Genomic DNA, 21,607 nt, shown 5'->3' with positions numbered 1-21,607 from the left:
CTAGTAGAACAATGGAGAAGGCCTTAGTATAGAAAGTAATAAAAAGACAATTGGCTTTTCTGTGTTTTTAATAACTGTCCTGGGATACTGTTTTCTTTGGAGAAACAAACACATCTGTCCAATACACATATCATTTTAATCACTCTGTGTGTGTGTGTGTGTGTATTATATATGATTAATTTGGTTTCACTTACTCTTGAGCTGATAACCAGCTTTGCATTTACAAGCATCCTGCAGCTGATACTGTTGCCAACATTAGTGTTGTAAGGTGTTGGTGGTATGGCATAGAGTCTTCTGCAGACATGAGCAAGATTCCCTGATGTCATTATGGAAGATAAATAGGACTGGAGTGAATACTGTGGGTTAGATCATACCTTGAATAAGCAGACAAATGTCACCTGCAGCCTGAGTGGTAGCTGCTTGTGTTCCAAAGTACCTCTTTTAATAGCAATTATTGGCTCTTCTTTCTCTCCAGGAGCAGGATGATGAATGTCCTGTCACAGCCCCAAATGTGTCTGTGCCCCTTCATGTCTAGTGAAAGGGTATATATAATCCAGGGTCTGCCTTTCCCCTGCCTCTGTCAGCCTCTCCTTGGCTGATGACCTGTGGAAAGGATGTGAAGCAGGAATTTCAGGCTGTCTGCTCCTGTGCAGGTCTATTATCCATGTTAAAAATCTAGTCTTAAAATGTAGTACCTAAGAGATGAGAAACTGTAAGAAATTTGACCTTATACCAGAGGTAATTGTTGGTAAGATGATGCTTCACCTTGGCAACATCATCATGTTAGAATTAATGATGACAGAGTATGTTGTGATGACTGAGTGAGGAGCACTTATTTAAACTTCATCTCTTGTTCCTACAGTGTTTTATTTGAATTGGTTGAATTAGTTTTTCTCAGATGTTAGATTTATGCTTGCATTCCCTTGTATGAAAACATGGTTTTATCCAACTAAGAGTTTGTTGTTTCCAGTTGCAGGGAGATGGTTAGCTGTTGGTTCACAGAACTAGAAGAGGGTATTACTCTTGTGTACTAAAATGGAGAGATGTTAGTTTTTAGAACAACAATGAATTTAATTTGCATGTCTTCAGTAGTTAAAACAGCCCAGGTGTGTGTTGTTAGGTCATAGCCTGAAGAAAAGGCCACCATTTCTTGTTCAGTTTTTTGAATTTAAGGGTTTTTTATGCCTCTAAACTTTACTGACCCAGTCTGAAGTACACTTTTAGAGTGCATGATGCTCTAGGGTCTAAAAGGGAGTGAAAGTTGGATGAAGGTCTGAATGACTGAAGAAGGCTTGTATCCTGAAACTTGGATGCTCTTTGCAAACTATATTGGACTAATGAAAATGGACCAACTTCCTACAAACTTTGCCCTACCCCTATTGCAGTTTGTCTTTGGTGTAAAGGATATAACCATAGGCTGTTCTAGATCTACAACTGCTGTCTACAATGCTTTAGTAATATTTAGGCAAAATTTTATTTGGTTTGAGCTTGTTTTCACTCCAAGCCAAACTGAGGAAAAAGGACTGGTATTTTCTGTTTTGACGACTTTTCTGATTACTCCTGTTATTTTGTATCTTTTTGCCATTTATCTACGTAGTGGCATGCTTGACTGAGGAATGAAAAAGGTATCTCATCCTGTCACATATTTCTTTGTTGAAGATGACCCTTCACTTTAATCCTGGCTTTACCTGGAGCATACTGCTTCCTGAGAAATCATCTTATCCATCATTTGACATGTGATTTTGTAGGGTCATATGTGAAACAACCCCACAAAATGCATCATCTGACCTGTTTTGATGTGATGTGACATAAGTCGTAACTGTTACTTTTTTGCTGCTGGTACAGTCATTTTAGGGGCGCTTTACCTGCATTGCCCATGAAGCAGCAGTTTAGCCTGTTTGCTGACAATACACATTACTTTTGGGATTTTAAGCATATGTCTAGTTTCCACTCTACTTTAGGAAATCTGAAGGATTCTTAGGGATATATTTGCAGTATAATTTCTAGGGGTTTGTTGCACACCTATTTCTGTCAAGGGAAGTTAATGTTGTCAGCACGTTCATCTCACGAAAGATGAGCCAGTATTCTCTAGGCAGTGTTGTATGTTGAAGTTTGGTGTCAAACCTCTTAGAAATCATAAGGCAGATAAGCAAAAGAGGAAAAAACCCCCAAACCTTCATAATTTCTTTTGCAAATGGGGTTCTATTTACGTACCTTTTAAAAAATGCTTTTTGCATTAGGTAATCGGAACAATGTTTAACAAAGCAAAACATACTAAGATATCTGCTTATGCTGTAAGCTTTCCAATGCAAGTTAAAAACCCCTGAACACTCTCATTTATTAGACACTGATCCATGTTGAACAGGTTTACAATAGCAATAGCAGTTTCTGACCTAATGGAGAATTGTTGAAATGGCCACTTATTCAGCATCACTTATTTTAAAAGACATTCTGTTCTTCCACAACTTAAAATAAAAATTATGAGTCAAGGACTCACACTGGTGCTTTTGCAGTACCTAAAATAATAGGATCTTATGTGACACTGCAATAAAGACAAAAAAATATAATGCACTTAACAGGAAAAAATATGAAGATGTACTCATTGCAAGCAATTCACCCTCAAGTTACCACCAATATCCACCTTTAAGGCCTTACAGCTGTATAAATATATTCACTACAATGATGTGAAATTGTATATGAAGTAATTTCACTATCATCTTTGAACAGTACCAAACCATACATAACTAAATTTCACCAAAATTTAGGCACAAACTCCTCCATCAGCTCAGGGTCCTTTGAAAGTGGGTCCAAGTGTTTTCAAATACATTTGGGCTTTCAATCAGTCTTAGCTGAGTTATGACTTAGTAGCAAAACTGCAAACCCAGATGAGCTTTGGGGAGACTTTGGTTTCACTGTGAACATTTTATTCAAGCCTGAAACCTGATGAGATGAAGCGTAGTAGGGAGGGGTTTTTTTTCCTTCTAAAGCTTATGAAAGTTATTTACTTGATCTCTTTGCAAAATCCCCAAAGGTTCTACACTGTAATGTTCCTTTATTATTGCTCATCTCTCACCTGTAACAGAACCACAGAGGCTGCAGATTGCCTGGAGACTCCCAGAGTCAGGGATGATGCCCCAGGCATTGTTACATGTCTTGTGTGTTAAAGTTAGATGGTAGAGGGGAAAAACAAAAAAGAAAAGCAAGCGTAGTGTTCTCTCAGGGCATCAATTTTTGCAAGATACTTCAGGGGAATTTGTAAGTGAGAAAGAAGCTGTGTCTTTATGTTTTAGCAGTTTAATTATGTCTATATTAATAAAGAATTTGAAGGAGACTAGGAATGATTGTTACAGTTCAAGGATCTACTCGTTGATTGTAGTGCAGTGCAATGGATGGCTGTAAAACCTGACCAGATAATTCCAAGTAGAGATCAGAAACAGCTCACTGGAGCAAGGTTGTTTTATCTTGCTCTGGACCTGGGATGGAAAGAGGGGCTCTGGACTGCGCGGAGGTTGTCTGTGTACAGGTATGGAGAGGACATCTCTACTTCAACAGCATTATTTTGATAGATGCTGTAATGTGTATATGCAGAAATGTGCTTTTCACAAATACCATTCTTCTAGCAGTGAAGTCTGTGCAGCTAGGATTTGTTCTGGTTTCATCTCCATTTCTGCAGCCAGTCACCCAGTCAGGTGCAAGGTACTCAGTATCCCATAACTCAGATACCTGTTTCCCTCGATCTATGCAGGCAACTGCTGGAAAAGATGAAACCCCTTTTCCTTTTAATTGCAAAACTGTACAATGCTGGTTCTTGTTCTGTAGTGCATTGCTGGGTACACTTCTTCTAATAATGACTTCTGTATCAGGAAATAGCATACATATCACATAACGGGATGCTTCTTTTGAACTTGGCTTTGACTGAATAGCAGCGTCTTACAAAATTCAACATGAATGTCTGGAATTTGTATCAGAAGTGACCCTAGGCAACAGTCTTTGAAATACCCCTGCTTTGAAATTTATAATAATGTAGCCTCCTTTTGAGGTCAGGCCATCCCTCTTTGGCTTTGTTGATACCAAGAAGGTGAACAAAGGTGGTGCTGTATGCAGTGAATGAGTACAGGTTTAATGACCAGGAGAAAAGCAGATGACACTTATTATGCTGTGAGCTGGTTTTGAACAAAGACCTTGGAAACCATATGCAAATAAAGGCACTATTTTATTGAATGGGCTTCTTTGTGTCAGCTGCAAAAGTGGACAAAGCTGATGTTTGTATCTTCAAGAGGGAATTCTTTGAAACAGTGATCCTGTTCCTAGGAGAAGGTACAGTAATCCTAGGTAGTAGCCTGGGAGGTCAAAATATTTTGCAGTATGAAAATTGGTAGGGCTTTATTGGTGTAATCACGATTTTAAAGTAAACTTTCTAGCCTTAGCAAATGATTGCTCTGGTGCTCTCAAGTTGTGCTGTGCAATTGTTTCCATTAATACTTTGATCTTTGGCTTTGTGTATGAAAAGCATTTTAAATGACCACCAACCCAAAGTGTTATTGAACAAAACAACTTGTTGTATTTTATGTCCTTGCCCATGCAGTAGCATTTGGTTTTCTGTGAAGTTTCTTTTAATGTAAATTTCCCAGCAGATTCTTTTTTACTAGAGAAGCCACATGAAAATAACCATAGTTTGTACTTGATAAATTATTGATCTGGCAGCAGTTGCTTGCTAAACAATTCTCTCTCATGCTAAAAGTGCTGTTCTGCAGTATAGTGGAGAGTTATTTTGATATTTTTTTTAGATGCAAAGATATTCATACCAAATTCAAAGTTAATATATGTGACAATATGTATCTGATAGCAATTTTAGTGCACCTCTACCCAGTGAATCATTTCTGTTTACCTTTTTTTGGTAGCTGTTGAAATTAAGAGGGAACATACCATGATTTCTGCATCCTTGGTTTCTGTCTGATCTTTGACTCTCTAAGCTTTACTGAAGAGTTTGTGCTTCTCACAGTTAGCTGCTGGGAACAACCAACTGACATTTATTTGTCTTTGGAAGATTTAATGGAAGACCTTTATTTTAAAGTGAGTTTTGAAGACCTCTGAAGCTGTAAAGCTAAAGCCAGCCCAACTGTTAATACCACTAGGCTGAACTTAGCCCCACAGATAACCAGTAGGACTTCAGTATGAAACTATAGTCATGTGTTTTGCATAAGGTCACTTTAATTACTTCAGCAACATTAATCCTAAATTAACAAGGCTTATGTGTGGCAAATGTATTAAAAAGGGCATATGTTTTCACCCAGCAAAATTAGCATGTTTGAAAGTGATATGCTGTCAATAGAAAGGACAGAGAAAGAAAAGATCATAATATAAATTTTCTTCTGATGGGCATTTGAAAGTCATCCTTCCTACTACAAATATATAACATGGGACAGTATTTTCCTCTGAGCTGAAGTTTCTTTCTTGGCTCTTTGTGCTTTTTTTTGTGCCATCAGTCCCAACAACTTCTGTACCCTAGACCCAGTTATGCAGACAATCCCAAGATGGAAGGAAGAGAGCATATCCTGAAAGGGGAGCTTTCTCTCTATTCCCTTCCTGGGGTGGGTGCTGAGTGCTGGCAGGTAAGGACGGCACTGAGCAGTGGATTTCAGGAGCAAGGACACAGTCCCCTTTCTTCTGTTTTGGGGAGAAGTGTATGGAGATGCAAAGTTGGTCACCCTGCCAGTCTGGCCATAGAGAACTGAAAGATTTTTGACCTAGTTTAATAGGACCTGAAGTCCAGGATTAGGTTATAATGATTGCATGGGTGATGGATTAGAGCTCAAAGCAGAGGTTCTAATGGAGGCTTAACATGTAACTCAGAGGAGAGTTTGACCTCTTTCACCTAGTAAAACATAGGCCTAGAAGAGTTGTGATTTGTTTCTAAATACAGCACAGGCATGAACACTAGAGGAGCAGACCTTGCTGGTGTAAGAGTGAAGGGTGAGAGTTGTCCAAGAGTGCATTTGGGTTTGTAATTAGAAGAGTTTTTCTCAGATCAGTGGAGCAGTAGACTTCTGCAACAGCCTTACAGGAGAAGTCGTCAGGGTGAAAATCTAAGCTCTTAAGTTCTGTTAAAGCTGACAAGAGTTAAGAGCAGCTTTCCATTGTAAAGAAGAATTTACACGTATACTTTAATAAGTTATTGAAACATTTCTTAGCCAGAGTATTAGAAATGCAGAGCATCACTTGTAAACTGTCGTCACGGTTATTACTTACTACTTTTGTATCCAAGTGAGGTCACCACCTTATTGGCTAGATATGCTGACAATGCAAAGAGCACTCCTGCTTCAGGTTTCTTTAATTGGATGAGACAAACTAAAGGTAGCAAGGAAAACAGCAGCAAAGAGAAACAAAGAAGTGAAGTGACTTGCCCAAGGTCAGCCAGCATGTCTCATTTCTGTTTCTGTCTCCCAGTGCACACATTTTCTCTTCCTGGAATAAAATGGGTGAATTCTGCAACGCATGTCTCATTCGTTATGAGTAGTCAGGTGAGAATTCTTATCTTGCAGTTTCAGGAGCTGCTGGTATGCTGCTACTTCAGTGAAAGAAACATTTTCCTTAACACATAACAGAAGCTGTAAAATGAGAGGTGAAGTGAAAAATGGTTAAGATACTGTAACTTGCAAAATTAAAATCCAGCACTGCACAACAATAGGAAGCAGAGAATTTGCTGAACAATGGGGAACTTCCCCTCTTGTTGTATGTTTGAACTCGGATGCAAAAATGAAGTTTGTCCTGTATGCTAAATAATTAGCACAGACCATAAAAGTAAAGAGTAGTTAAGGTAATGTCTAATTTTAGCTGAGAAAAACCACAGCATACCTTGTCCATGCTCCACCATAAAGAAATTGGCTCCACTTTTCTCTTCCCATTGTTAGCATCCTAATGTGACTAGGCATCCTCTTCTTTCTCAGTTCTGGACCTCCCACGCATGAAGAGAACCCTGTAGTCTTTCAAAAGTTTTATTTTTAATTAGCTGTAATTATATAAAGGCTCCTAATATTTTTTTTCCTCAAAATAGCACCTAAATACAGTCTGCACTCACAGATCTTGCGTACCTAGATATTAAGATACATAATAATTTTTGTTTCTCTGATGTAAATGCAAAAAAAAAAAATGACATGATTTGGGTATGGAGGAGTAATGTGGACTTAATAAGCATTATTACATGTAAAGCACAGTTCAGTGGAAGGATAAAAATAACACATGATTTTTCTTGTAAAGAAATTCCTCTTTCTTTCTTCTAAGTCAATCAATGTTTTGTTTGGGTACCACCATCAACATACTTTCTATTTTTTGATTCTATTTTTTTTTTTAATGACAGTTACTTTGCCTGAAGTATTTCATAGATAGGTAAGTAGAAATAAAGCATCGTGTTCTCTGAGATGTGAAGAGGACTCTTCAACTTTAAAAGACACAGTCTGTGTCCTATTTTAATTACTATTACCCTTATGGTCTAGAGATAATTTCCAACATAGATCAGGAAATCTTCATGACCTCTTTTCCAGTGCTTAGGGCAGCTGCACCTCCTCACAACCTGTTTTATACTCCTTTTAACAGGTTTTGAAACTAATTTCACTTGTAAAACCTTTTGAAAAGCTTTGAATCAAGAAGCAGGAGTATGCAAGGACCTGAACTGATAAAATTCAGTTTATCACAGGGTTGACAGGGATGCAACTTTGAACAATCATGGCTAAAAGAATGATCCTCTTGCTTTGAGAGAACAACCCTTTTAGGTTTTGAAAAGGGTGGGCTCCTTTCTTCTGCAACTCTCATGTTGGGGAATAACACTCAGTGTGGCTTGGGAGGCCTCTGGGATCCACCCTGGTCCTTCAACTTTCCGATTTCTCACTGTGACATAAATTGTTGGAGTTTAACTCTGCATTTCTCTATATTGCCATAGGTGTTTTTTTTTTCTTGGAAAGATGGTTAACTCTTAAAGTAGGCCAATTTGAATTCCAGGTTTGGTCTAGTAACTTTCTCATTAATCTCTCTTATAACAGTAATTAACTTAATGATATGCAGTGATTTATTGGTGAAATTCTGCTAAAGAAGTGATCTATACAAGGTTTTATGAGCTGCAAGGTGAGATGAGTAGTATGTTGTATTATATGCTGAAAGGATGGTTTCAGCTGTTTCTTCTGTAAAGTGGGAAATATAAAGTCAATTTGCTTTGTTTATATACTTTTGATCATAATTCACTAATGTACATGGTGTTCTTTTCTCATAAACCGTTAGAAAAAAGTAAAGTATTCAAGAAGGACCAAATGCATTCTTTAGGTGGGAAGTTCTTTACAAGTTGAGCAAGGGGAGGAAAGGAATCTTTTTCAATGTTTATTCCCCTACACAAAGAATTTCTGACTGAGTTGCTGGAATGAGATGTAGCACCTGCTGGATAATGCAGAAGTTGAAAATACCTTTGTGTGGCTTTCTGTGCCCACAAATACGATTCTCTTCTGTGAAGGCACCATATCTTTTAGCTCTGCCGAGCTCCTGAGCTTGCCCAGGGTGAAATGAAATGTCACTGTTACTTTTCCAAATAATGTTACAGCAAATGATCTTCCACTTTGTGTTCAAGGACAGTAAACGGGGCAGATAGAATGATAGAACTTGACAGGATTTCCTGATTGTCAGTTCTGGTCTCATGATATCTGAGTTGCCTTCCCTTTGATGTACAAGGAATGAAATGATTATGAGTGCTGACATATAATTTATTGTCATTGGACACCTCACAGTCTCGAACAGGCAGTTTCTGAGTGATATTCCAGGTGTGTTCTTGACAGCTCTGAATTGTTACACTCTGTTTATGATCAAAAGATAGATGTTTACCATATTTTTTTAAATAATAAAAAAATAAATTCTGGACAGCTAGGAAAGTAGCTAAAAGAATTAGCCAATTGGACTTGCTCATTTTAATACTAAAGACAAACTTTGTAGAATGGAGGTCAGAAGTTCCTTGTATGTCTCTGTGTAAAGCAATCATTGTTTTATACATCTAGACTCCTCTCATGCCCTCTTAGTTGGCTTCTCAGTTCAGAAGTGATTTGAAAATCAGGGCTCTAATGTGGAACCTAATGAAATCAAATGTTTCACATTTGGCAATGGGATTTTCAAGAATTGCTTTGCTTGGATAATGCTATAATGTAAGCCACTCTTCTTGTTGGCTTGATACTTACTGTGATGTGTGTAAGAATTAATAAGCAAATAGAGAAAAGTACCTGACTCTCTCCTTTTATTGCATTTGCTCCCGGTTTCACTTGGAGGGAAAAGTAATGCATGTGAGCCAAATAGTGGTTAAATTTTTTGGTGGCTCTTAGCTTTGGAGAGTACTGTGATCCCTTGGTCTTTGCTTACTGTTACATAGGACCTTAAACTAGAAAACCCATGAGCAAAGCCCCACTAAATTAACAAAGAGACTTTTTTTTATCAATAAGCTACTGTGTGCCTGGCTAAAGTTAACTATTATCCCTGTGTAGGGGATAGCCGCTCACCAACTGCTTATTGTGCATAAGTTCCTCTTGATTTAACAAAAAGAATCAATTAGAAAGGCAGCCAGAAGTATCATCGTGTGTCATATTAATTTAAACATTGTTTTCTGCAGTTAAAAACTTTATATTCATCAGTAATTTGTTAGATTTGTCCCACTCCTCCCATCCTCCTAGTCTCTGATGCACGAAATTATTAAACTTAATTGGTTTGCTCTGGACACTACTCATTTCTCAAAATTTATTGCAATTATACAATGCCCATAGCTCATTTATTTTTTGTTTCCTGGTGATTAAAACTTAAGACACTGAAAAATGTTATATGTGTTTTCCTTTTCATCACTAATCCTTTTATGTCCCCTACATTCAAGACACGTTCTGTAGTCATGAATCAATAAAACAGCAAAATTCACAGGCAGACTTAATTTATAGCTAACTATAGGAAAAACAGAATGCAGGTCAGAAATCTTGAAACATTTTTAGGAAGATTTTTTAGTTTTGTCTCAGTGTTTTTTCTTAACAGTGAAAGCATTCCTGTATGTTTTACCTCAAATGGAGGTAAAAATTAGGTTGTTACAGAGAATCATAGAAGCTGAAGAAGGGAACTGACCTGTGGTTCTGGCCACACTGGGTTGTGTGGTGATATCCCAGTGAGTGGCTGTCTCTGCCTGCTGGGATATTAGAGGTCTCCATGTGGTTTAACTTGATGAAGGGAGACCCGAGTGGGACATCTTGTCTAGTTCAGGGTGCAGAGAGGATTTAGTTTTTTGAAAAGTGTCACTTAGCCTCCATGTATCATGACTAGTCACACAGACTTGTTCTAAAATGTATTTAGGTACCTACATGGGACTGAGAAGAGACTAGGTAAATTCATGAGAGCAAATATGTCTGCTGAAGGCTCCTAAGCCCAGAGATTCTTCTGCTGAGGTGCTGCTTTTTCAAGGCTGGGCAGTATTCCATGGAAACACCATCACATGCTTATCCTCTTTCTGAGCTATTAGCTCTGGCTATTAGCGCCTTTTAAAAAACAATCATAGTTATTTATTATAACTAGTTATTATTATAGTTAGTTATTAACGTTAGTTAATAACGTAGTTATTATTATAACAGAAGCATTATGTTAGCAACACTGAGTGATATGGTTACACCCAAACAAGGTAAAGGGAGAGAGGGAAGGAGGGGAGGTAAAAAATGATGGGAAATCTTCGGGTTTCATGAGCTGGAGCTGATGCTGGTCCTAATCATCCCCATCTTTTCTGTGGAGGGCTAGTTCTGCTTGTCTTTGCCCAGGAGGTGGAGGCTGTGCTTCTCCCTGGGTTCATTCAGCCCCAACCATGTTGCCTGTAGCTGCTAGGTCAGCATCCCAGTGATTGTATTGCTTTCTGGGACAAGAAGCACTTCTAAGGACTGTTCCCACGAAGTGGTAGCATGTTGGGGTGTGGTCCTTACCCTGCAGCATGTAAATTTCCCAACTCATTCACTTTCATCTCCAGTCTTGGCTCTGCTGGTTCTCCCGGAGGTGACTGAACCCAGCTGCCTACTCTGCTGTGAGTGTTTTCTTGACAGGTGGTGGCCCCAGTCTGGGTCTTCCCTGAGTACTGTCCCCACTGAGTACCCCCACACTGACTCAGGGAACTGGGCTGGGTAGGCTTTTGGTGTGATCCAGAGTGGCTCTTCTGACCTTCTTGTCAGGAGGTATTTGGAGGACCCTCAAGGGTCCCATTCTACATAGGCAATGTGCATTCCATGCTGAGATGCTGCTTTGTTGTATTTGTAGGTGAGTGATGGAGCTGAAGAGGGAATAATTAATACCATTATAACAACTACTTGTATTTTTAGCATTAGCTAAAGCAGGATCTAAGTAGAAGGCACAAATATTTCTTCAGGCAGAAAAACTCCCTAGATAATGCAGCAGAACAATGCGTGTGACAGGGCAGTGATATCTTTTCAGGACAATGCAGAGTATGTTAATTCGATATATACTCAAATCATGTAGAGTCTTTTCCAGCTGAAATAGCAGCAAAGCTATTCAGAGCAAATATATGCAGTGGCTGAACTTCCTTTAGCACTTTGTGAATGGAGTTCAAGTACTGAGAGGTTGGCCTACTTCCAGAAAGCAGGGCTTTTGTTTCCAGTGCTGGCAGAACAATGTTTGGGAAATAAACTTGCATCTGAAATGTAAACATATCCTCTAGTTCACCAGACTTCTGAAATCAGCTAAAGTGAGTTAAAACAATTAAGTACTGTGAGGTGGAAGTGTGGTACTTGAAGATACTGTAGAGAAGTGATTTGAAGTGTTCATCTCTTTGGAGCTGAGAAGCTTCTTCGTAGACAGATGGGCCTGTGCAGTGTTGTTTTTCTGATTCTACTTGAGCCCACAAAATTCAGTCCGCAAAATTACCAATCGTTCTTGCTCTCAGTGTTAACAGAGGAAGATAAATTAGTATGCAGATATTTATCTCTGGACAGATTCATTATCCTCCTCTTCTTGTGTCTGTAGTGAAAGGTTGGTGAAAGCCAAGGCAAATAGCAGCCATCTACTTGTAAGTTGTTTCAGGGACTTTATTTACAAGGAATTGTTACAGGCCTTTTGGTCCAAATCTTGCTCACGTGGCAGCCAGTGGAAAACACTCCTTTTGACCTGAGAGGGAAATGAATCAGGTTTCTTATGTTTTTATAAGTCCTATAAAATGTTGGCTTTCTTCTCAGATATTTCTTTGAGTGAGTGAGAAAAATAATAAAAAAGTGTTTAATTTCTGTCATGCCTTCCAGCTGAAGTCCTCTAAGTGCTTTTTTTTAGAACCTGTGTGGATTTCACTTCACAGCGTCCCTGTAATTCTGGTAACACTCATTTCAGCATTATAGATGGGAAGGTGAGAGAAGCTACTTGACATTCTCAGGCCAAATCTGTTTGAGCACCAATCTCCTCTTCTGGCACTGTTCCCACAATGCTATTTTTCTCCTTAGCTATAGTGGGCCTCCACCAGCAAGCTGAAATTTTTCCTCTGGTATGAGCACTTCAAACCACTGAATAAAGTTTCTCAAAATTGTAACTAGGCCTGAGCTGCCCAGACTTCAGCACTACATGACCTTTAATGGTGGTCAAGGAGTCTTGCAGAGAAAGGTGATGAGTTCACCTGGCCAGTTTACAGCAGGAAATAGAGCAGGTGGATTTTGGTGATTATTGCACATGCCACACTCTCCCCAGATTCTAGGTATCCACCCACTGCACATACTTATATTCTGTCTTTCATTTGCCTGGAAACTCCCTGCTAATGTTAAACATCACTGCTGTTTAAAACATGAAACAATATCTGTTACTATTTAAAATGAAAATCAAGCCTCCCATATCTAACACCACCTTTATTTCAAACTTTTCTTAGCAAGTATGAGCAGTCATTCAACTCTCCCATGTTTTCATCATCCTCCTACTCTCCAGTGGGGACTTTTCTTTATTGAAACATGTAACAAAAGAAAAGACTTGCACTCTTAAGTCAGGTTTATTGGTGTTGTTGAGATGATAACCTGATGACAAACACCACAGTGGCTGAGCTGCATCACAGTCTCATGTCAATTGCTGGTAACACAAGTAACAATTGTGTTGGATAGGGTAGGATAGGAATTTCTGGCTGAGAGCTTGAGTTTTTAGGCAGTGAACCAGCTATGGATATGACTGCCAGTGGTTTCAAAAGCTGACCTGCCACAACAAATTGCTATTTGTGTTGTCTTATCCAGATTTATTCCACAAACCAATGAGTTTAATGGGCTTAAACTCCCCACCTTTCTCTTTCATTTGCCTGACAGGTGTCTGTCAGCTCAGCTTTTGATTATCACTTTTTGCTGTCAGCAAAGGAGAAGTCCATCTATGTTTTTATTAGAGAAGGCTGGAAAAACTTCAGTTGAAGTTGTCCATACCTGGGACTCCATTCCCTCCGAGATGAAGGTTCCAAACACTGCATTTTCTTCCATTGTCAAAATGCTGAACATGCTCTGCAAAGTGGCATCATCTTTTCCCTATGTATAGCTGAAGAAAGCAACATGTGGAATTTCCAGTTTGAGAGTAGAGAAGCTGGGGTCACAGGGCAGAAAACAATAACCTTACAAGAGGACCAATTTTTAATCAAAAGGTGAATGACATATGAAATGCATTATTATGGGCACTGTAACATTTAGTTTGCTGGAAGCAACTAGAGTCCCATAACATAATTAATTACAGCTTATAAAGGACCTCTGGAATTTATACTGACCTTTTTTACCTTTTTTTTTCTTTCTTTATAAAGCTGGTGGTTAACTTGTTCATCAGTCATTTCATTGTGATTTAGCCTGTGTACTCCATAATCATGGGTTTCTTGTAAAGAAGCATTTTGGATGCATTTCATCAAGGCATCCTACTTGTGCTCAGGTTACGAGGAAATCAGTGAGCTTTATGCACCTGCTTAACTTTAAACAGCCAGGAGAGGTGGTGTTTCAGAGGGCATGGGAAATCATTTTCATGTTCTGGGAAAAATGCTGCCATCCTGAAAAGAATTGTGTCTTTACACAGGACAAAAACCCCAAAACAACCTGGAGGTTTTGCTGTTGTTATTCTTAAACTGAAAATAGTAATGAAGCAATTGCTTCTGGTCAAATGAATACTTTGTTTCTACTCCCAAGATTTTATTGTTAAGTCTTGAGTTCGTTTATTTTTTTTTTTTTTTTTGCTATAATTAACAATTTTCTAAATAAAAAAATCATATTGCAAGAAAGAAACACAAGCATTCAAATATTCAAATATGCCAGGGTTACTACAGTCATGTACTGAGACTCCAGCAGCATGAACAGCTTTGAGCTGTAGTTTCTCCAGCTGGAAATTGGCACATCTGTATGCAGGCGACCACTAAAGTTGCATGAAAAGGGTTAAGTAGAAGAGAAATAGAAGGGGATTTTTACTTGGCTTATGCTTCTGGAGTAAAAAACTGTGAAAAGTTTAAGTCCTCCAGCACAGGCCTGTAAAGTCCTACAATCAAATTGATTTCCATGCAGGTCGAACTGCCTTTTGCATTGGGGAAATGATCACATGCATCATAGCACAGGAGGGAGTGGGAGGATAACAGACATATTTAATTTCACTCTGAACCTGATCGTGCTGTGACATGATGGGAGTGCTCTGTCCCTTGTTCTCCTGCTGAACAATGAGAACTCACACAGATTACAGGAGCAAAACATCTGGTAAAGTGGATGGTGTAATTATGTGTGCAAATATGTTATGGCTTAACCTGACAGCTAGCTAAACACTACACAGCCATTCACTACCCCCCCACGCCCCCAACACCAGCAGTGGGATGGAGGAGACAATTGGGGGGGAAAACGTCAAATTAATGGACTGAGATAAAGACAGTTTTAATAGGACAGAAACGGAAGGGAAAATGATAACGATAAAAGAATATACAGAATGGGTGATGCACAGTGCAATTCCTCACCACCCCACTGACTAATACCCAGCCAGTTCCCGAGCAGTGGCCCTCAGCCAGCTTTCCTCCTAGTTTATATAGTGAACATGACACCATGTGGTATGGAATGTCCCTTTGGTTAGTTGGGGTTGGCTGTCCCAGCTGTGTCCTCTTTCAGCTTCTTGTGCTGCCCCCCAGTCTGCTTGCTGGTGGGGTGGTGTGAGAAGCTGAAAAGTCCTTGACTTAGTGTAAAAACTATTTAGCAACAACTAAAACATCAGTGTGTTACCAACATTATTCTCATCCTAAATCCAAAACACAGCACTACAGCAGCTATTAGGAAGAAAAGTAACTCTATCTCAGCCAAAACCAGGATAAAATGTAAGACAAAAGTTTGAAAAAGAAGAGAAGGCGATAACTGATTTAGTGCTGTATGTCTACAGTTTGCAGTGATGTTTTTCTGTAAAATATAACAGTGCTGGCCTGTGGCTGCTCTGTTTTGTTGCTACTGATGAGGCAAAGGAGGAAGGCAGAGAAGGGGGTTTATATTTATTTTCTTTTGTTGAAAAGAGCTTTCTCCTTCAGAAGAGACCCCAAAGCTAGATTATAAGAACATCCTGGAAATAATTCAGTGAATCAACTTATGAGATAGTCTTCAGCTTATTCTCTCACAGGTCTGTTGCCATTACAGTTAAATTCAATCCCTTAGGAAGTTGTCTCCTTGCAGCAGTGCGTATTAACAACAGATTGCTCTGAGTTAGTAATGAAAATGCTTTCAGTACAACTGTGTGTGGGGAAAAAACTGTTTCAACAGTGCTACGGAAAACCCCCATCAAGTCTCAGGGTCTCCTGTGGCTGATATACATAGATGTTATACATGCAATGTTATTGTAAGTTTGGTCTTTGGTGTATCCTTAAGGAAATGAGATTACAGTCACATTCTGAGTGTGTATGTGAGAGACTAACACCTTGCCTCATAACTTTTGAACCTAGGGGTTGATTTAAGCCACATTTGATGGAGAGGCAGACATGCCCAAGGTATTTAAGTTCATACATGCTTCATGAAAATAGATGCTGATGGAAGGGCAAAAACTTAGAAGTATCCTTTGTATGATCCTTAACCATGGGAAATGGTTTACTTGCAGGTTATTGAACATTCGTAAAAATCCCCAGAGGAAAGGGTGATCTGTACAGACTCCAGCCGTGTATATCTCTGCACTTGATTTGTTAGAAGAAAAAGAGCAGCTGTGATTTAAATATCCTGTTCTATAGAGCTGGATGAAAACTAGAGAGAATATTATCCAAAAACATCAGAACGGTTCATTTGGCTTCTTTTCCTGAAAATTCAAAATAGTGATGGGAAATGGCAAACTTCAGGTAATTGTAGTTATTTAACCAATTAATGCAGCTTGATTGGCTGAGTTAAATAAAATCCTTTTTCCTTTATGAGTCCATTTTTTGACTCTTCAGATTCATTTCTTGAAAATGATCTCGTGCCCTGATATGAGTTAGACAGACATACCAGTTATCCAGGACTGACCCCTCCTGACCCTTTGCCCTGACTTGATTTCTGTGGGTATTTTATTTCTGTATCAGGTAATAAGATAGCAATCTGATTAAGAGGTGATGAGAAACTGAAATACATTGATGCACAATAAGTTCAAGAAAAAGCTAATTGAGAAATAAAATCAAAACACAGACACCAACTCTTCTCAACATTGACATAGATCTTCTAAAATACAGAAGATCTTTTAAATCCCTCCAAATCTTGTTCGCTGTCAGAGATCAGGTTAGTAACTTTAGAAGTAAGGTTGTACCCATGTAATTTTTTTCCCTGTTGTCCTTTAATAATCTCAAAGTACCTGTTGGTTAGTGAAATGCAGTTGATACATTTTTCTTTTATTTTTATAGCTAGGTGAATTCTTTTTAAATATGGTGTGTGTTTCTTAAGGAATTATCTTTAAAAATGGCAATACTTATTTAGTCTGAATAGCTTTTAGGAAGATACAGGCTGTGGCATTCATTTTTGTGCCTTCATAAAAATGTTGCTGAGGTGACAAGTAGGGTCACTCTTTCATGTGTACTGGCTTCCTTAAGCCTACTGGCGTCAGAAAGGTGCTGGTTAATAGCTCTGTCTTTTAAGCTTTAAGTAATTCAATTCCTTGGGCTACTACATAGCTTCTTAAAACTTGGCAACACTTGAACCTTTTAGGAAAGCTGATATGAAAAGGACTCTATCTAAATAGCTGAATTTTAACATAACTCCTTATGGCGTGATTGCCAGTTCTGGGTAAAAAAAAAAAATAAAAAATCAAACTGAAATATTTTCTCTGTGCCAACTGCTTGAATTTTTTTGGTTATATGATACTGTTGCCAAGAAATAAAGCACAAAATCTGACCCTGAACCTATGGGAAATGCTTAGAAAAACAAATCAGTTGCGCTCCCTGCTCACACTCACAAATGAATTGCTGCCAAATCCTTGAGAAAGAAAAGGTCCCACTGAACAGTCATGGTGTGGGGAGGCCAATGCTTGTTGACACTAGATGAGGATATGTTTGAATAAATATCACAGTGCCTGTGAAACTGAGGGCAACGCCCCAAGTCAATGGGAACCTGCTTAGCTTTTTCTTTGGCAATGAAATACACAGTGAATCTTCTAAGTAGCAAGATGATCCTAGTTAGCTTTGCAGGAGTAGTACGTTTTCCTGTGCTTAATTATTTAAAGAAAGCTGTATAATGGGTCTTTGGAATTTTGTGACCCACTAATCAATTCATCCACTTTTGCATAATGCATGTGGCATCAATGTTATTCCATTTCAAGATCACTTAGGAAAAACTTGCCAATCTGCTCATTGCTCCTCTGCAGTGCAAACACAAACACACAGCTTGCAATGCCATTTGCCTTCTGTGTTTATTTAGAGCCAGCTGTAAATGTTCCCAACAATTAGCATTTAAAGAAGAAAAAAGAAGTCCATAATTCCTACCTTTGAGTGAGATCCTTCAAGATGCCAGGCCTTTGGACCTGTGAAAGGTTCTCTTCACAGTGCTGAGGAACGTTAGAACCCTCCCTGTGAGATCCTAAGGATGAATACTCAGTGAGCCTTGCTCTGCAGGATGGCATGCTGTCCAGCTGGGGTTCTTCACCTGAAACCTTTTCTTCATCATATGTCTGAAGAAAAAACCTTTCAAACAACTGAGCAGGACTTACTCTTGCCTTTTAAATCCCAACTGCTGCACAATGTAAAATTAAGGAAAGGGCTACCCATACTTACTGCCTGTAATAGCCTAGCAGAGCTCAAATCCTCTTCTTCCACCCCTAGGGTAGCTTCTTCAAATGAGGCTTTTTCTGCTGAGGTGAAAAAGGGTGTTCTTCACCTCTGGATGAAGAAGAATAGTAAGAGAAAGAAGCGTGAAGGAAAATGTGTCTCTGTAGCTTCATAGTTAGAATGTATTTGTGGTAGGGGATGGGTGGGTGGGTAGGCAGAGGCAAAGGAAATCCTATGGCCTAGTCTCCAAACTGTTCGTTTGATGATTATCTAGTGTGATCTGTGTGATGGTTGCCACGGTGCTCTGTTCTGCTTACATGGAGGCTGACCTTCATCTGGGCAGATCTGAAGTAAGAAACAACAGCTGTAGTGTTTGAGGAGCAGCTTGGCTGAGTTTTACACTACAGATTTGGATGAGAGTACTTATAGTCCAGCTAAATTCGTATACCCACCTAATCTTTTATTAGCTATGGTTGAGTAACTGCTAACCAGTGCCTTGGGCTGCTGTCTGATGAACTCCTTGCCTCAAAGACTCTTGTGAGCCTTTTTCAGTTGTGGCAATTTTGTGTGACCTTTTTGGAGGAGAATATCCCTTTTGATTTGATATATACTTAAAAGCCACCAACATGGAATGTACTTTGCATTTTATTTATATTTCCATAGGCATTTGTTCTGTCTTCTATGAATTGGGCCTTTTCTTGCAAGGTTTTGTTTTAGGCTGTGCAGAAAAAACACAGTAGACCAAAGTGGTTTCCTAGAGCTCAATCCTGCGTGGTGATAATCTTTCTGGCCTGTCTGCACTAAACATACATACAAATTTTTTAACTAGTTAGGATTAAGAAAGTGCTGAACAGGTTTTGCTAGTCTGAGGTCAGTGTGTAGCACTTTGCAGGATTGCACCTGTAATTAAGAAAAAAATATAACCAACAAGCCATGCAGTAAGCTTGTTAAATATAATGTAATCTCATTCCACCTCTGTTTATGTAGAAATGCTTTTGAAATACCATTAAGACTCTGCCGAACCCCTATCATTTTAGGAATTACAATGGGATTTTCCATTATACATTCAGGATATTTTTATGGACAGTAATGTAATTTGTGGTTATGCAAGCTAAGAAAAGGCCTATCAAATGTAATACTTGAGAATATAAGCTGCTTGCCACAGGGAACAGGAAAGAATTTTTCCTCTTTGCATGTCTATTTTACAGGTGTTTAATGAGGATTGTTTGGGTATGTTTTTCCCTTTATCTGGAGCACTGTCAGTTTGTTGATGCCAGAGGTAGGACAGCAGAATTGACAGTCTCATGGTCTACTCCAGAGTCCTATCTATTGTTCTCTTTTCTTTTAAATACTCTTTGCTGTTTTGGTCTCATACTGAAGACTTTGAAATAAACTAGCTCTTGCAACAGAATATGTGCCTCCCTAGAATATGCCCTACTGATTTATTTTATTTTATTTTACTTCTCTAAATCAGACCCCACAATAGTACATAATAGTGCCAGGAGGCTGAGGTAGAAAATTAGCTACTGGGTGCTTACAGGTTGTAATTGTTTTCAGAACTGTTTATGAGGTGTCTGTGTGGTTCCTGCAGGCCCCTGGGAGCAGCAGAGTATCTTTGTAAAATATGCAGGAAACCTTGTGAAGGGAGAATCATCTTTGACAAGAGTATTGTCACCCTCTTGCCAATGAACTGTTTCAAACGCGGTACTAGAGAGCCATAAATGTGGAGAATTAAAGAAAACTTACTAACTAGCAGTTTTTTTGTGCCATGTTTTTAAAGATGTTTTCCTTCTGCTTTCAAGGGAATAGCATTTGGAGACTTCCTTCCAGAATATTATACCTTTTATTTTTGTTTCCTTCATCTGTGTTTTGATAGTAAAGATACATTTTCCTATATGTTTAAGCCCTGTTGCCTGATTAAATGAGCTATATACACTACAACAGGGTTAGCAAAAGCGAAGGGAAAGGAAGGAGAGACACTTCAGGAATGGAAAAAAAACCTGTGTGGGATACGAGGTTTGGTAATGTTTCCTTTAGTTGTTTACTGGTGATTTGAGATGCTTGTGTTGCAATCGTTGCTGTATAGCTATAGGAAAATGTGAAGTGTGTGTAAATGCTTGCACATATGTATATCATTAGGGATTGACAGGTTTTTAGCTTCACAGAGGGAAGGAGAAAGTGCTGTTTGTTGTTACAAAAACTGCTTTACCCCAGCTTTTCCTTCATCAGTTTTGCTAAGTTTATTTTCTTTTTGTGTTTCAGTTGGCTTCGTCATCTTGCTGGGCTCTGGTCTGTGGGAACAGACTGTTTCCTTTCACTTAGGGTCAGTGCTGACTCCTTCCTTGTGAAAGAGTTTTTAATACTTTTAGAAAGAGATGTGACAACATGGTCTTGCTCACAAATATAGTATTTTAGACTTGTGCAAAGGGCTTTACACCTAAAATGGTGCATGCAGCTGTCTTCCAGTTGATACTACGGTAATAGTTTGGAGGAGTGACACTTCTTCACATAACTCCCAGTTTACATATGTGTTTGAGCCAACCATTGAGTTTCTGTGGGCAAATCTGTCATCAGCACAAAGCATTGAAACCATGTTTGTAGCTGTGCAAACATGAAGAACTTCTTTTGTCTTACTGTCTACTGGTTTGTTTTCTGTGCTTGGTTACATTTCTATGTCTGTCAACTGAACCTTGCCAAATCCTGTTATATTCTGCAGTATTTCATAAGGAAATGGATCTCTGGATCTCCTCAAAATCCTATAGAATTTTTTCTTCCCCACGCGCCACCCCACACCCCCCCCACCCCCCCCGGAAAGGATGAATAAAAGGTAAGAAACATAACTACATAACTAGAAACTGCCCTCCCAAGAATCCTGAATATACCTGTGTAATTTTACCAGTTTTTGCATCTTCAGGTACAGTCAGATAGCATTCAGGAAAGTGAAATTATCTTTAGAATTGGTGTGGGTTTATTTAAAAAATATATTGTCAGGAATGACTGTGGTATCAGCAGCCAGGGTAATTTACAGGTCCCATTCATGGGAAAATGAGCATTTGCATAATCCTGGATAATGCTGTGTGGCAGTTGAATATGTGTTTCTGAAGTACATGTCAGCATATGTGTGGCCTTGATAGCAGTTTTGTGGCAAATAAAAGAGACTTGCCTTCAAAAGGTGCTTGCAGTTACTTGCAATGACTGTGGGGAGTGGATAGCTCTCCTCCTCTTCTTATGTCCAGTGTGAGTTGCTTAGAGTAAGCATGGCATCATTCCAGTCTTGTGCTCATCACCTGACTTTGTGAACACTGTAGTTCCAGAGCTCTGCATCTAATTGTACCTCCAGAAATAGGAGGAAACTACTTTGAAAAATGTTGCTTTGGAAGATGTGCACAGGAT

General features: G+C 38.9%; 1 long non-coding RNA gene across 1 annotated transcript in view; it reads right to left on the bottom strand.

Annotated features, from left to right (window-relative positions):
• Positions 1-20,984, bottom strand: part of LOC308062954 — a 52,219-nt gene extending 31,235 nt beyond the window's left edge. Inside the window, exon 1 of the long non-coding RNA XR_013927765.1 lies at positions 375-20,984. This is a non-coding gene — a long non-coding RNA (uncharacterized lncRNA). The remainder of the gene's footprint in view (positions 1-374) is intronic.
• Positions 20,985-21,607: the final 623 nt, after the last annotated feature.

Source organism: Falco punctatus (assembly GCF_963210335.1).
Source record: "Falco punctatus genome assembly, chromosome: 4".
NCBI classification, from domain to species: domain Eukaryota; kingdom Metazoa; phylum Chordata; class Aves; order Falconiformes; family Falconidae; genus Falco; species Falco punctatus.
This window is presented reverse-complemented; position numbering and strand designations above follow the sequence as displayed.